The following is a 15,213-nucleotide window of genomic DNA, read 5'->3' as shown; positions in this document are numbered from 1 at the left end:
TTCAGGCACCCGCTGATGGGGATGTCCCCATAAACTGCAATAGCGCCACTGCACCAAACAAGTGGCACCGTTCCGCGCCGGACACCGGGAAAAGATAGGAAAAAGCGACACGCAGCCGCAGGCTCTATGGAGGGAGGAGGGGATACCTCCTCTCCAGCACCCGGCGGGCATATTGCCGTGTGAATGCACCCTCTGATGGTTGGCTGCACCTGCAGATATACATTCCCAGAATGAATTAAATAAAAACCACAGATAATAAGGTATATAATACACAACAATCTTTTAGGCCCGCTTTCCGTTAGGGTCTATGGTGATTTTTATTTATATTAAAAGAAATGGAATTGTCTTCTGAAATTGTCTGGTTCGTAAATCTACAGTAGTTGTTTCCCTGTAATGAGCATATTTGTATGGATGTACACAAGAATGATGTACTCAGCAACCATACCAACCAAATTCCTACAACTCACTTATGCAGATCAGAAACACAAATTCTGTAAGGGCATGCTTGTATCAGGTAATTTACCTGAATGCTTTGGAGGGGGGACACATGCGTGAGATTTGCAGACAGTTGGCTGACATCACTTGCAGTCAGAGATGCACAGGCCGGACCCGGCTACAAAGGGAGCGCGGCCGGAGACGGGATGCACTGTAGCTCATTTGCATAATTGTTTACAAGTCTCAATAATGGCAGCATTTCAGGACTGAATAAAAATGATTCAGTCTCCCAGATTACATGACGAGCAGGTAAGTTACAGCAGTCTACCATCTGTTATCCTTAGAATAACAGGTTAGAAAAGTTATCTTTATGTTGGTATTACACTACAGAGTGAAAATGACTTAAAGCTTAGGGAAACTTTCCCAAAAACCTGTCAATGCTGGACGAAGCCTAGGTGGGACAGAAGTCATTAGGAAGACTTTGATCCCAAGACACCAGGCAGGTGCTACATCCTCCCACATCAAAACACCAGCCACATGTCATTAGACAAGTGCGACTATGCAGGCTGAACAATCCCATCCGCCGTAGTTTCACTCAGCCAGAAAATGACCCGATTGAAACCAGATGACTGTCAGAATACCAGGATTTTCCAAGACTAAAATTCCACTAGTCGTTATAATTGTTCCAGCCGGAGTCTTGTTTACACTACAGCAAATACCTTGCAGCCATCATTAAAGGTCTCTGTATGGATGCATTCAAAGCTCATTTCAGTAAGAAGGCAAAGTAAACTATCCTATGGAAAGCAATAGATCTTCCCAAACCTTCACCATTCCTGGATTGGATTGGGGTTGCTATGAAACAAAAGCAACACAATAATACTAGAAATAAAAATAGATTATTTTAGGGGCTAGACAGGAAAGATCATATGAACAATGTGAGGATGCAGTGCCATGCTGGTAAACCTTATACAGGTCTCAGAGGTCTACAAGTAGTGCCAGCAGGAGGCAACTTGTATCCAGGGGAAGACCAAGAAAGGAAGTACTCTAAGAAAAGGGCTGGAAAATTCACCCCAGGAGTCCTAGCAATCTGCCACTGCCTATTTTCTTTATTTTTTAGAAATTAACTAGGATAGTCCGAGCTGTGGGGCCATTATATAGTGTTTGACATACGGAGCAAGGTTATTTTCCCACCATGTCTCTTCATCTGAATGTGCAGAAACAACCTCAAATACCTATGGAATTACATTTATGAAGCAAATATTCCCTTATGTGAACATGTCCTAGTTTCCGCCTACCTCAGGCCATGTTCAGACTTCGCATAAATGTTTGTGTAGGGGGGGGGGGAGCCATTTACTTGCTAACAGTTTCACTGCCCATTTATATATTACACACATCATTGTAATTCTCCTTCATTGCTGGCGGATTACAGGGCATTCAGACAAGACGCCAGAATAAAGGGAGCAGATGCCTTGGCTCTGGGTCACACAGCAGTCTGCAGTCACACGCATCATTTCTGGAAAGCATCCTTATTCCGCTGCCCGGTGTTAACATGGCCAGGGAATTAGGATAAATTAGAAGGTCAGAAACCTACCAAAAGGAGTAAAGGGATATTATATTGAGCAGAGGGCATCAACAAAAGCCAGATGCCATGGAAAGAATAGGATAGGGCAAGCCTGACCCCATGTTTCCACAACATGATGCATAACTGGAGGGATCCACTGACACACACATGTACAGAAATATTAGGCATTCCATTTTCTATGTCATGTCAATCAAGGGTTTACTGTACAGATATATGAACTTCCTTGTAAAATACTGCATCTTCAGTATTGGTCGATTCATGTTTTAGTAGCTCATGTGACCTGCTTGTGGAGGAAGGAAAAATTGTAAGAAAGGTATCCTCTGCATATTCTACGAGATCACAGGAAAACTGAAATTCCTGAGAGAGGAAGCAGGAAAGAAGTGTCTGCGCAGCAGTAAATAATAACTGCATTGACTAGAAATGGAAGGCTCCCAGAGCAATGTGAATGGGCAGGTCTATTCCACTGTATAAATGAATGCAGCCTGGAGAGACCTATATAATGCAGGCTATATGTCTGACACGCTGCACTCACATCTGCATTTCCCAATTTCTCTGGACATTAAAGTGCTTATTCCAAACTCAAAGTTCCTATGGAATCTAATGAGTTCCATCAGGGCATCTTCTTTTGCCAGAAGAAAACAGCACTGCAACAGTCACTGCTGGGCTACCAATGCAAAAAAAATCAGGGCAAGGAAGAACTTGCCCTTTTTTCTACCCTATTAGTTATATTCACCACTTAATGCCCCAAACATACATCACATCATTTAGTGCCTGACTTACCAATTCACACTGCATGTTGTATGCATATACTGGTAGCCAGTTTCTCCATTCATTCTTGGAGACATTCAAAGTATAAATCCAGAGAAAGGCTTCAGGACGCAGTCAAAAAATAGATACAGTCAAATAGAGGAGACTTTGTCAACTATCAGGGACTACTTTCCCTGTTCAAGATTATAGGTCAATGTATGGTACCACAGATCAGCCTTAAAAAAAGGCCCCTACAATTGGGGTGATTGCATTAACAAAGCAATGTGCCAACAACAAATGCAAAATGTATGGGAACAAATTGTGATTGTTCCCATTCAGGTGAATTAGCCAACAAGTCAGCAAAGATCATATAGGACTGTTCCTAGAAATGGGTTCAAGGACTCTGTACAAATCTACACCCGGTTCTGTAAAAGCTAGTATTCAAAATGAAAGGGGTTAGCCAGTTTACCGCATGTTTCTTGTAATGCGTGGGGGGCAGGATATTTGGTAATTTACCAATATACATCTATAAAAAGTTCTCCTCTACTTTCTTGATATGTAAAGTGAAGCCTCCTGTCTCTTAACTCATCAGCCAGACATTCCTGTCCATAAAATGGCCTCATATGGAGGGTCATGTGATCTGTAACTAGCGATTCTTCATGGACAGAGAGATCACATGACCCTCCATCTGCGGCCATTTTATGGACAGGAATGTCTGGCTCATGACGTAAAAGACAGGAAGCTTCATTTCACATATCAAGGAAGCGGAGCAGAACTTTCAATAGATGTATATTGGTAAATTACCTAATATCCTGCCCTCCACACATTACAAGAAACATGAGGTAGAGTGGCCAACCCCTTTAACAACTTCAATGTCTTCACTAGAACCTGTCAGAGGTTTTTTTCCTCACTGATCTGCTATAAAGTGCACAAAGATTTTCATAAATTCTGCTAGTATGCATGCAGACATATTTTAAAGCTCAGTTCTGACACTAATTACTACTCAAATATATAAGAAAATATGCAAGGTCAATTTAACAGGGGTTTATTATTATACAGACCCATAAATAGTTGGAGACGTGGGATCTTATTCTTATCCTTATCTAAACAAACCTGAAGGTAACCAACTATTTACAACCCTCTTACAGAGCAGCTCGCAGACCAGGGGCAGGAGGACAGTGGATACTGGCACAGTCATGGAGAGGATGGCTAGCTTTTACTGGGGTAATGTCGGACAAGATTCCCCTCCCCCATGTCTGCTATACTCCCATAGAAACCTACAATGACATCTAGAAATGGACGGCACACACAGTCACATGTTGCCCACACCCTTTCAGGCATCCACACCCTTTTAACAATCTCTATTGCTCAAAGGGGTTAACATGCCATCGATCCACATACACACCCAGCTTTCTTACAAGGTGTTTCATACTTTTACGTATCACTGGCACATCGCCTAGATGAAGAGCTGTCAGCATCCACCCATCCAAGCCAAAAGTGCACCCCTTACCAGCCCACCTGCATCAGGCTCCAAAAGCTACAGCGCCAGTATGTTACATCCATGTATATCAGTCCTATAGGGCAATGCTACAGGTCACTATATAACACAGATATACAGAGTGATAACAAGCTGGTAACATATAGCAATAGAGATGCAAGATAGAAAGATAATACAAGGATTCCTATGAAAAAGATATGAAATACATGATAGAGAGAAATAGATAGATAGATAGATGCCCTCCTCCTCCACCCCCTGCAGCCATGCACCGCATACATCAGATAGCAGTCACACATCACAGCTCCGGGATGATTAGGCTGCAGCAGGCAGGATCACACACACACATATATATATATATATATATATATATATATATATATATATATATATATATACACACATACACCAATACATAACAATGGGGGCGCTGATGGGTGAGACATCTGGAGTCAGTTCACACAATGCACCATCCGCACAGCACGATAGATGGCATCATGCCGTCAGACTCTCACCTATAAATCAGGGTGACTTCCTCCGTGCCCTCCTGCGAGGCGCCGCCTGCGCTCCGGTGCTGTCTAGGGGCGGTGGTGGCCTGTGGATCCGGGCAATCACGGGCTCAGGCTGGGCTCTCCCCGTACTCTTCCTCCTCCCTCTCTCTACCGCACCGACTAGTCCTCGTAACCGGAAACGCAGCTCCCACAATCCCCCTCCCGCCGCTACAAACAGGCAGGGCACAGAGCCAATCACAAGCTTAGAACAGACGGACGGGCGCTACCCAGGTCGGAACTACATGCTTGTGTTCCTCCGCGCGGTGAGCCGTCGACTGGGGAGGGAACCTAATGTAGTTCCAGTCGTTATCGTGGTTCTATAGGTGACGTCTCGGCTCATACAAACCTTATAACATTTCAAAGGCGCCAAAAAGCAACGTGACGTTAACATATATAACAGTGGGTTCCCCACCGCCGCCGCTTCTAAATATGCAGGTTTTCTAATAAAAATGTTAGTTCCTAGCTTTTAAAGAGGCAGTGTAACCATAAAATGTCATGTACACTGTATATAGCAAACAGAAAAAAATAGAATATGCTTGTCATGTTCATGCTCCACCGGAGACCTATGACATATACTTTTCATATGTACTTACATAGAGTATGGCGCCACCTGGTGTTTACAGTGTATAGCAATGTGCATGTCCATGGTCACATCCCTACAGACTGTACACAACAACTTTGATTTCCAGAAATTGAGCAGTTAAGCCTTGCCAAAAGATCACTTGAAGAAAAAGATTATAACTGAATAGAGATGAGCGAACCCGTCATTTGGGTTCGGGTTCAGATTGATTGGGCAAATTGATGCCCCTAGCATCTAGTTATGGCAATGACAGGCCAGGTGTCCCCTGGCCAAAAATAGCCATGGCTAGCTGCTTGGGGCTTAAATTTGACGGATTAGCTCTTTGTCCGAGTCACATCGCCAAACGGGAACATTAGGTACTTTCATCTTTATTACTGAATATTAGTCACAGTAAATTTACGACTGTTGGCAACTGTTGAAATCCTTTGCTGACTGTGGAGCAGCCAATAGACATAGCTCCTTACCCTGCATGTCAGGAAAGTGAAACAACCCTGCCAAAGCATAGGGTAGGTAGTTGTTGCAAATAGCTTTGAGGTGGTTTTAGGTGTAGTTTTGTCAATTGAACAGGTGAAAGACATGAACTTTATGGGTGAATTTGATTTTGAAGGGGAAACCTACTCCACAAATGTCATTCACTCATTCAGTTCATGTCTTTCACCTGTTCAATTGACAAAACTGCACCTAAAACCACCTCAAAGCTGATTGCAATGCAGTTTTAACTGCAACGTGTGACCGCACCCTCATTGCATTTAGGCATGTAGACATGGTCAAGACAATCTCCTGCAGTTCAAACCGAGCATCAGTATGGGGAAGAAAGGTGATTTGAGTGCCTTTGAACGTGGCATGGTTGTTGGTGCCAGAAGGGCTGGTCTGAGTATTTCAGAAACTGCTGATCTACTGGGATTTTCACGCACAACCATCTCTAGGGTTTACAGAGAATGGTCCGAAAAAGAAAAATCATCCAGTGAGCGGCAGTTCTGTGGGCGGAAATGCCTTGTTGATGCCAGAGGTCAGAGGAGAATGGGCAGACTGGTTCGAGCTGATAGAAAGGCAACAGTGACTCAAATCGCCACCCGTTACAACCAAGGTAGGCAGAAGAGCATCTCTGTACGCACAGTACGTCAAACTTTGAGGCAGATGGGCTACAGCAGCAGAAGACCACACCGGGTGCCACTCCTTTCAGCTAAGAACAGGAAACAGGCTACAATTTGCACAATCTCATCGAAATTGGACAGTAGAAGATTGGAAAAACATTGCCTGGTCTGATGAGTCTCGATTTCTGCTGCGACATTCGGATGGTAGGGTCAGAATTTGGCGTCAACAACATGAAAGCATGGATCCATTCTGCCTCGTATCAACGGTTCAGGCTGGTGGTGGTGGTGTCATGGTGTGGGGAATATTTTCTTGGCACTCTTTGGGCCTCTTGGTACCAATTGAGCATCGTTGCAACGCCACAGCCGACCTGAGTATTGTTGCTGACCATGTCCATCCCTTTATGACCACAATGTACCCAACATCTGATGGCTACTTTCAGCAGGATAATGCGCCATGTCATAAAGCTGGAATCATCTCAGACTGGTTTCTTGAACATGACAATGAGTTCACTGTACTCAAATGGCCTCCACAGTCACCAGATCTCAATCCAATAGAGCATCTTTGGGATGTGGTGGAACGGGAGATTCGCATCATGGATGTGCAGCCGACAAATCTGCGGCAACTGTGTGATGCCATCATGTCAATATGGACCAAAATCTCTGAGGAATGCTTCCAGCACCTTGTTGAATCTATGCCACGAAGCATTGAGGCAGTTCTGAAGGCAAAAGGGGGTCCAACCCATTACTAGCATGGTGTACCTAATAAAGTGGCCGGTGAGTGTAGAAAATTGTAAGGAATTGATACAGACAGTATATTGGAAAATTGTATAACTTTTTGTAAACATTAATTTAGCGCATATTTGTGTAACTTTTTTTATTTATTTTTTTGTGCTAGCTTTACTTTTAATTCCTGCCCACATCTTTATCACCCATTGAATGAATTTTCATTATCCAATGTTTAATTATAACTGCAGTTGTCACCATACGGAATAAATAGAAAAATGCCAAAGGCCATTTCCAACAACAATGCCACAATACAAGGGCTAAAAAATGCTGAAAACTTAGCCATACATTACCACCACACTGTAACTGAGTAACCCCACTGTACTGTTAAAAAAAAAACAAAAAAAAACATTTTCATTGCTATCATTTTTAGGACTGTATGACCTTTTGATCACTTTTTTTGATTTTTTTGATTTTTTTCAAAATGGCAAAAAAGTGCCATTTTTTACTTTGGGCGCTATTTTCCGTTACGAGGTTGAACACAGTGAAAAAACATTATTATATTTTGATAGATGGGGCATTTTCGGACACGGAGATATCTAATATGTTTAGGATTTTTACTGTTTATTTATTTTTATATCAGTTCTAGGGAAAGGAGGTGTTTTTAATTTTAAGAGTTTTTAAAAAATTTTTTTAATTTTTATTTTTACTATTTTTCAGGCTCCCTAGGGTACTTTAACCCTAGGTTGTCTGATCGATCCTATGATATTCTGCCATACTACAGTATGGCAGTATATGGGGATTTTCCTCCTCATTCATTACAATGTGCTGAGTGAGCCTCAGGTCTTCAGAAGACCCGAGGCTGTCATGGAGATGGATTGCCGCTCCCCATGACGTCACGGGAAGCAACGATCCTTGCAAGGTGGCGGCGCCCATGCACACTAGTACGGCGCACACTGGTAAGGGGTCAAAAGCTCATAAAACACTATGGCCATGGAGGAGATTTATCAGAGCAGAACTGTTCTAGTGCCCATGGAAACCAAGCTTTAACTTTCCCACAGCTGTTTATAAAATTAATGCTGAGCTCGATTAGAACTGTTCACCTCTCAGACACTTCTGATAAATATCCCCTAAATATTTGTAACATCCATGGAACATAATACGGCTGAGGATGCACTGATTTTGTCTTGTATTTTACTCTGACATTCTCAGTGAATGACAGAAAATGATTTATGTTTGGTCGCTGCGTTGATTGAATTCCACAAAACCCATTACCCTGCATCGCTGCTCCAGTTCATCGGCAGTTAAACTGCTGTGGAGGAGTCTTTATCCTATCAGCAGTGATCCGGCAGCCTCCTGACATGACATTAATGTGTTTTCGGTGTGCTTATATGTGATCTCTAGGCTTGTCTCCTGGTAATCCTTTAGTCTATCGATTTGGTACTTCATTTGTCTTTTTGTTGTGACCCTGCTATGGTGACTATTATTATCTGGTTATACTGTCTTGTCTCTGTGTTTTGCACTTTGGAGCACAGAGGGATCACCTTCTAGTTGTCTACCCACCACATAGGGTAGGCTGGGCAATAGGAAGGGCCAGCTAGGATGGGGATTAGTGTCAGGGACAACTGTCTCTGTCTGTGTATTCAGTCAGTTTCAGACCCTTTGTCTGTATTTTTGTACTATTTCTTGCATTAATTAATTTATTTAGTGTGAATAGTGTTGCATCAAGGTCATCTGTGCTAAGGGGTTTTGTAGTGTGAACATATTTCCCAGCATTCAATTGAACCATTACTAAAGGCCTGTTAAGAGGCCTGAAACACAAAAGTCTGATGTTTTTAGTATGAAGAGTGATTTCAACTGCATCCAGCGGGTGTTGTATCTTTTACATTGCTACCATCTATTACATGGATTTCTTTTGCCTTTCTGTGCACTGCTGACATCTGGGACGACCGTGTGTCCTTCAACATTGTTCATACCATGTGTGAGCTACCTTGTTTCTATTTTGCTATAATGACATACTCGGCCCACTGCCAGCTAAGTGATCAGTGCACATGTATGTCACTTTGTTAACAACCTGCCAGTCGCTACACTTGTACTGTATAATCTCTATACTCTTGATGCCCCTCACACAAATTCAGAATTACAGAGAATAGGGACTAACTTAGTAAAATTCCCTATCCACTCTTTCTGGCCTTAGGCACTTGTCCCCCTTCCTATCATTATTTAGTTTCAAATGTTAAATGTAATAAATGCATTTCATATATTAAGCTTCTATTCTAAATATGTACAACTATACTTGTTTTAATTTTGTAATGTGGGTCAGATTTATCTCCACCGTCAGCATTACAAAAATTACATACAGAGGTGATTTGCATGATTTTGCATTCATACATATTGCATTTAAACAACAGTCTAGAATGACCCTGGACACTGCAGCACATATGGACATTAACTGCCTGGAGGTCCTTCCAATACACAGACACAGCAGCTATTTTGTTCCAGTGATAAATTCTTGATGCCAAATTAAAATTACAACTTGATGAAGTCACTTTGAGTGACAGAACACATGCTATGTGTTTACAGTGGAAATAGGTGGGGCCAAACACACTTAGAGCGTGTCTTCTTTATTTTGTGGACTAGAATAGCATGTGTCAATGTGTAGTTCTAGATTTTTGACAAAACACAGATGTGCACCAATTTTTTAATTGTCCATTAAAAGGTACCTAAAATGGCCCTGTGAATGCAGAGTTTTTTATATTTAAATATATATACAGTATGTGGGCGTGGCCTGACGCACGATGTGAGCGGTCGCATGTAACAGCGCTCCCGACTCACCATCCTAAATTGATCCTGCTCGGGCTCTTCAGCCCGGTCCCGAACGAACCGGAACAGAGGTGGAGGCTCATAGGATCCGTGGGCAGCAAAGTGGTGCTTTGCCGAGCCACCAAAAAACAAAGGAGGTGAGGGAAAGGAGAGCACGCCAGCCACGCCGGCCAAACAAGATGGCGCTGCCTTACGGAGCAGCTACATACAGTAGCGGCGCGCCTGGAAAAATACGCCAGGACAGTGCAACCAGCATCAGGCACGTCCAGGGCTTTTCCTGAAGAGGCACAGCCACAAAGGACCACCAGAGCAGCAGGTGCTGGGACATCCTCTGCAGGCAGCTATGCTGGAGCAGCGGTAAGGGAGAGAAGCTGCTGCAGATGCCATACTATCAGAGGGACCCTCTCTGCAGGATATATTTGAGGTAGTCACACAAAGTGGGGCTGCTATAAGCGCTCTGGGCACTCAAATAGGAGAATTCACAGAAGAAGTGGGCCTTATTAGACATGATATACGAAAAGTTAATGAAAGAGTGCGTGAGATGGAAGATCGAGTAGGAGTTTTGGAGGATAAGATACCGATGCCAATGCATCGTGATATGGGCAGAGTGGCGCACAATATCTCTAACTTACAATCCAAAGCGGATGATTTGGAAAACCGATTACAGAGAAATTACCTACGCCTGATCGGGATCCCTGAGAAGGTGGAGGGGCAACGACCGGCTGAGTTCTTAGAGGATTGGTTTACAACTCAATTTGGAAAGGATATATACAGTATGTGTGTCTTATGTGGAAGTTTGTGGATGGTGCTCTGGATATCCAAAGTAAAAACAAATGTAAAATAAATTTCATAGGCAAAACTATGGGGGAAGTTTAACAATGTATCTCAGGTTCCACAGTTTCTAACTAGAAAACACTTTTGCTGTGCCAGATTTATCAATGACAGTTCCTACTTAAGACGTAGTTTATGGGGTGTTCCAGATAGCCACCTTAATTGGACATGTTGATTGAAAAAAAGGTCTAAAAGCCTTTGTAAATGTGTTGCAGGACATTTTAGTTTTTTTTTTTTTGGCACAAAACCACCAGAATTCTGTTGCAAGAGCGTAAATAAATTCCCCCCAATGTGTCTAATAAATACAATGATACTCTTCTTCTTGACTACAGTTTTCAGTAACTGTCGAGAACCACTCATGCAATGGTCCTGTTGAAAAGACTGACATACTACCTTTGTCTCGTTTATTTTACTAATTATTTATTTTCTATTGTTTGCATAACTTTAATTTTAGAATTTTGATGCAATGATATATAAAAAAGTATATATTTATAAAAGGAAGTTGCACATGAAATATCATTGGCATTGTGTCTTGGACGCACTATTGTCATTGGAAATTGTAGGATAGTGATGATATATATATATATATATATGTACACTGGAGAACAAAAGTAGAGAACACCACATAGGGGCAGATTTGTCAAGATGTCTAAAAGTCAGAATATTCTTAGTTGCTCCCCTTTAAAATATTCGTGAGCACTGGTAAAATGAAAGCTGAGTTGTAATTGGTTGCCATGGACGACTAAGAAGAGTTTTAGACAGCTTGATAAATCTGCCCCATAGTTTTCGAAATGTCAAGGTCACAGATAATTGTGAAAGAACAGTGATCATAATTAGAGAACACTTTCAGATATCTGCAAGTTATTGGAGTTAATGTGGCACCTGGTGCTAATTACCAGATTACCAGACTTTGGCATGGGGCCCCCTTCTTGTTAAAAATACATATTTAGGGCTTCCGTGGTTCAGTGATTTTCATGGGTGCCACTCAAAGCCATTCTTTTCAATGGGTGTTTTTACATTGTCTTATTTTTTCTCTGATCCTACATGTCCTATTTATTCACGTATACGGATCAAGAAAGGCAATAGAAGTCTATGGGTCTGCAAAAAAATAAACTGATGAAATGTAATTTTTTTTTTGTCACTGAAGAGGCTGAGAAACCAGGTTATCTAAAAAAAGCTTCAGATTTTTTTTGGATGCGGAGACAACATGGAAGCATCACAAAGACAAAACGTAAGCATAGCAGAGACACAACAGAGACAAAATGCAGGGGATGCGCAACACCTATGCAAATGTGAAACTAGCCTAATACACACATTTTTACATATCATACACGCACATACAGTCAATAGACATTATATATTAGAACAGTATATTATACAGTACATATACATCACGTACACGTAAATGGGGCACATTCATTAGAAGTGTCTGAAATAAAACTGTACTAGTTACCCATGGAAACCAATCAGAGCTCAGCTTTTTTTTTTGTTTATAAACAGCTGTGGGAAAATGAAAGCTGTGCTCTGATTGGTTGCCATGGGCAACTAGAACAGTTCTGCTCTCAGACGCTTCTGATAAATCTTAGCCAATAAATACATATCATTTACACTCACAGTATATGCACATGAAAAACACTCACATACAGTATATAAACATTGTATGCATACAGTCCAGCAGTCTTCTCATCTCATCCCCTGCTGTCACCAGTAAGCACATGGTGCATAGCACGAGTGGAAGTAGATAGCAGCAGTCTATTGAACTGTGTGCTGTGTAGAGGTGCAGAATAATATCTATACACTGCTGGATGTGTTCTCCTCCAGTGTTGCAGGTCAGGTGGTGAGGCCAAGGCAGCTGTTAAGAATGCTACCCTTGTAGTTATGCCTTGGACTTCGAGTTTTGGGCTCAGGCAGTTGGCTCACACACTGGGCTCAATAAACAACAGCCATGTACATGAGACTTTGCATAAATGTGATATATCTGGTTGTACCTATGCAATATTCCTGGGTGCTGGGTATGGTGGCATTGTCACAGTGCAAAAATTTATTGGGGAATCATGGTCTTGTCCTGGCCCTACTGGCACTTCCCGCCCTATGTGTCACTTTGGATATACTAAAAGGCCCCAGCATATCCACCTGCCACATGCTCTAGATAGTCAGTGGCTTGACATGGCCCACTCCTTGCCCATTTATGATTATTTGGTGTAGAGGTAGCATAAGGGAGAAGCCATGATAAATCCCCCACTATGGATCAATACCTTATTGGTTTATAGATGCTGCTTGCTGCCATTCTATTGGAAGATTCACTATTTATCTCTTGTGGATAGAAATCTGAGGAACTGACACAGAAAATTATATTAATGTTGTATTATGTTTTTAGTAACTGAACAACCGTTAAAGAGGACCTGTCACCTAAATTTTCGGCACTAGGAGCTGCTTAATAAGTAAGCAGCTCCTAGTGCTTGATCAAACGCCGCAGTGTTAGAGTGATAGCGTTATCGGAAACCTCCGGTAACGCTATCAAACACTGTGGCGGGGTACAGTGTAATCATCGGACAGCTTGCAAAGCTGTCCGATGTATTCATGAGGGGGCGGTCCAAGGCGTTGCCTCTTCTCCGGACCGCTCGCTCCATAGGCCGGCAGTGACTGCCACACGCTAGGCGGCAGTCACCGCCCCTAGCCACACCCCAACCCTGCCCCCTCATGAATACGTCGGACAGCTTTGCGAGCTGTCCGACAATTACATTGTACCCCGCCGCAGTGTTTCCGATAACGCTATCACTCTAACACTGGGGCGTTTGATCGAGCACTAGGAGCTGCTTACTTAAGTAAGCAGCTCCTAGTGCCGATAAATTGGGTGACAGGTCCTCTTTAAGGTCAGTGATTGGCTGTGGCAGTCATGTGATTGATGTACTCCACATCATTGCTCCAGGACCAGTGATTACCAATGATAAGAGTGTAGAAGCTAACCAGAATTTGATCAGGTATAGGTTTATTTATACTTATTATATCCTGCTCTTACACATCATTGTTTTTTATCATGTGTGACCCCTATATTCACATAACCTCAAGAGACCTAACAACAATACATCACGTTACATTCTCCAGCTAAAGGCTAAATAGTGTCCTGTTTTCTGTGACCCAGAAACGCACAGGTTACCTTTAAAGAATTGAAGAAGAGAAACAAGTAGAATGATTTTGACACGAGAACAAGATGGAACATCCCTCCTCAATGTAGATCGTAAAGAACATTTATTTCCCTTTTTGGTGTAAGGCCCATTGACAATACAATTTTTCTTGTGAAATCCATAACCTTATTCAGCTGCCAAAACTGACTGAAGAAGTATGGTTGACAAAATTACTGAAAGCTTTGCTATTCAAAATTACATACACTTTTCGAGGCAGAATAACAGAGGAACAGTAGAGAACTCTATGCAAAGATATTCCAGAAGAGCGGCCGACTGGTGCAATAACAAGAAATGAACACATTGTTATTTTATGTTATTATAGAACACTATTCTTATGTCTCTCTTACAATCTATTAGTATTCTTTAGCAATCATAGTTATTAAAAGAGGCATTTACATGCTATCTACTAGACAGTAGAAGTCAGCTTTAGGGTGCGTTCAAACGCTCAGGTTACCAGATGCAGTTTTTGATGTCCAAAGCAAGAATGGAGTGAAAAAAATAGAAGCAGCTGGTTCTCTCAATGACATGTTCTCACCAATTATGACCCACATCTGCTTTTGGCTTCAAAAACTACATCTGAAAAACTGAACGTTTGAACGCACTCTCACCAACACGTTCAGTTTTTCAGATGCAGTTTTTGATGCCCAAACCAGGATTGGAGTGAAAATAGAGGAGGAGCAGCACTTTGAACGCGTTTTTGCACCGTTTTTTAAGCAGTCCGTTTAAAAACGCATGCGTTTTTTTTATAGACTGCTTAAAAATGGGCCAAAAAACGTGTTCAAAACACCACGTGTGCCATCACCCTCAGGGTGATAGTGGCCCTACCTAAGCTCCTGGACCACTGATTAGCTCCACAGGTTGCACCAATAATATGTTCTCCCAGCACTCCCAAATTGTTATATTATAGGGGTAGAAATGTACAGTTATTCACTAAAACAGACTTGAAAGAAGAGAGAGTCAGATACTAGATTGCTCATATTTCTATAAAGACTACAATTAAGCGCTGTGTAGAATGGCAATGAATTTTAATTGATCTATCAAGACAGATAGACACAACTTTGAGCACATCCATATACTTTTCCATCATGATTTCGCCAGAAGTAATGCTATGGAAGCATAGACCAGAAGCTTTTGTAGAGTCCCCCATTACAATAGCAGCATTGTCTC

At 42.0% G+C, this 15,213-nt stretch overlaps 1 protein-coding gene across 2 annotated transcripts in view; it reads right to left on the bottom strand.

Moving 5' to 3' along the window:
• Positions 1 to 15,213, bottom strand: part of CORO1C (coronin 1C) — a 40,961-nt gene that overhangs the window by 25,366 nt on the left and 382 nt on the right. Inside the window, exon 1 of one of the 2 annotated variants that reach the window (XM_072147718.1) lies at positions 4,775 to 5,000. The exons of the other annotated variant lie outside the window; for it this stretch is intronic. The gene's annotated coding sequence lies outside the window, so the exon portion shown is untranslated. Of the gene's footprint in view, positions 1 to 4,774; positions 5,001 to 15,213 lie in introns of those variants that run through there. 2 annotated transcript variants of the gene reach the window in all.

The sequence above is a fragment of the Engystomops pustulosus genome, chromosome 1 (assembly GCF_040894005.1).
Source record: "Engystomops pustulosus chromosome 1, aEngPut4.maternal, whole genome shotgun sequence".
Taxonomy (NCBI): domain Eukaryota; kingdom Metazoa; phylum Chordata; class Amphibia; order Anura; family Leptodactylidae; genus Engystomops; species Engystomops pustulosus.
The sequence above is the reverse complement of the archived record's forward strand: the minus strand, read 5'-3'. Positions and strand labels throughout refer to the sequence as shown.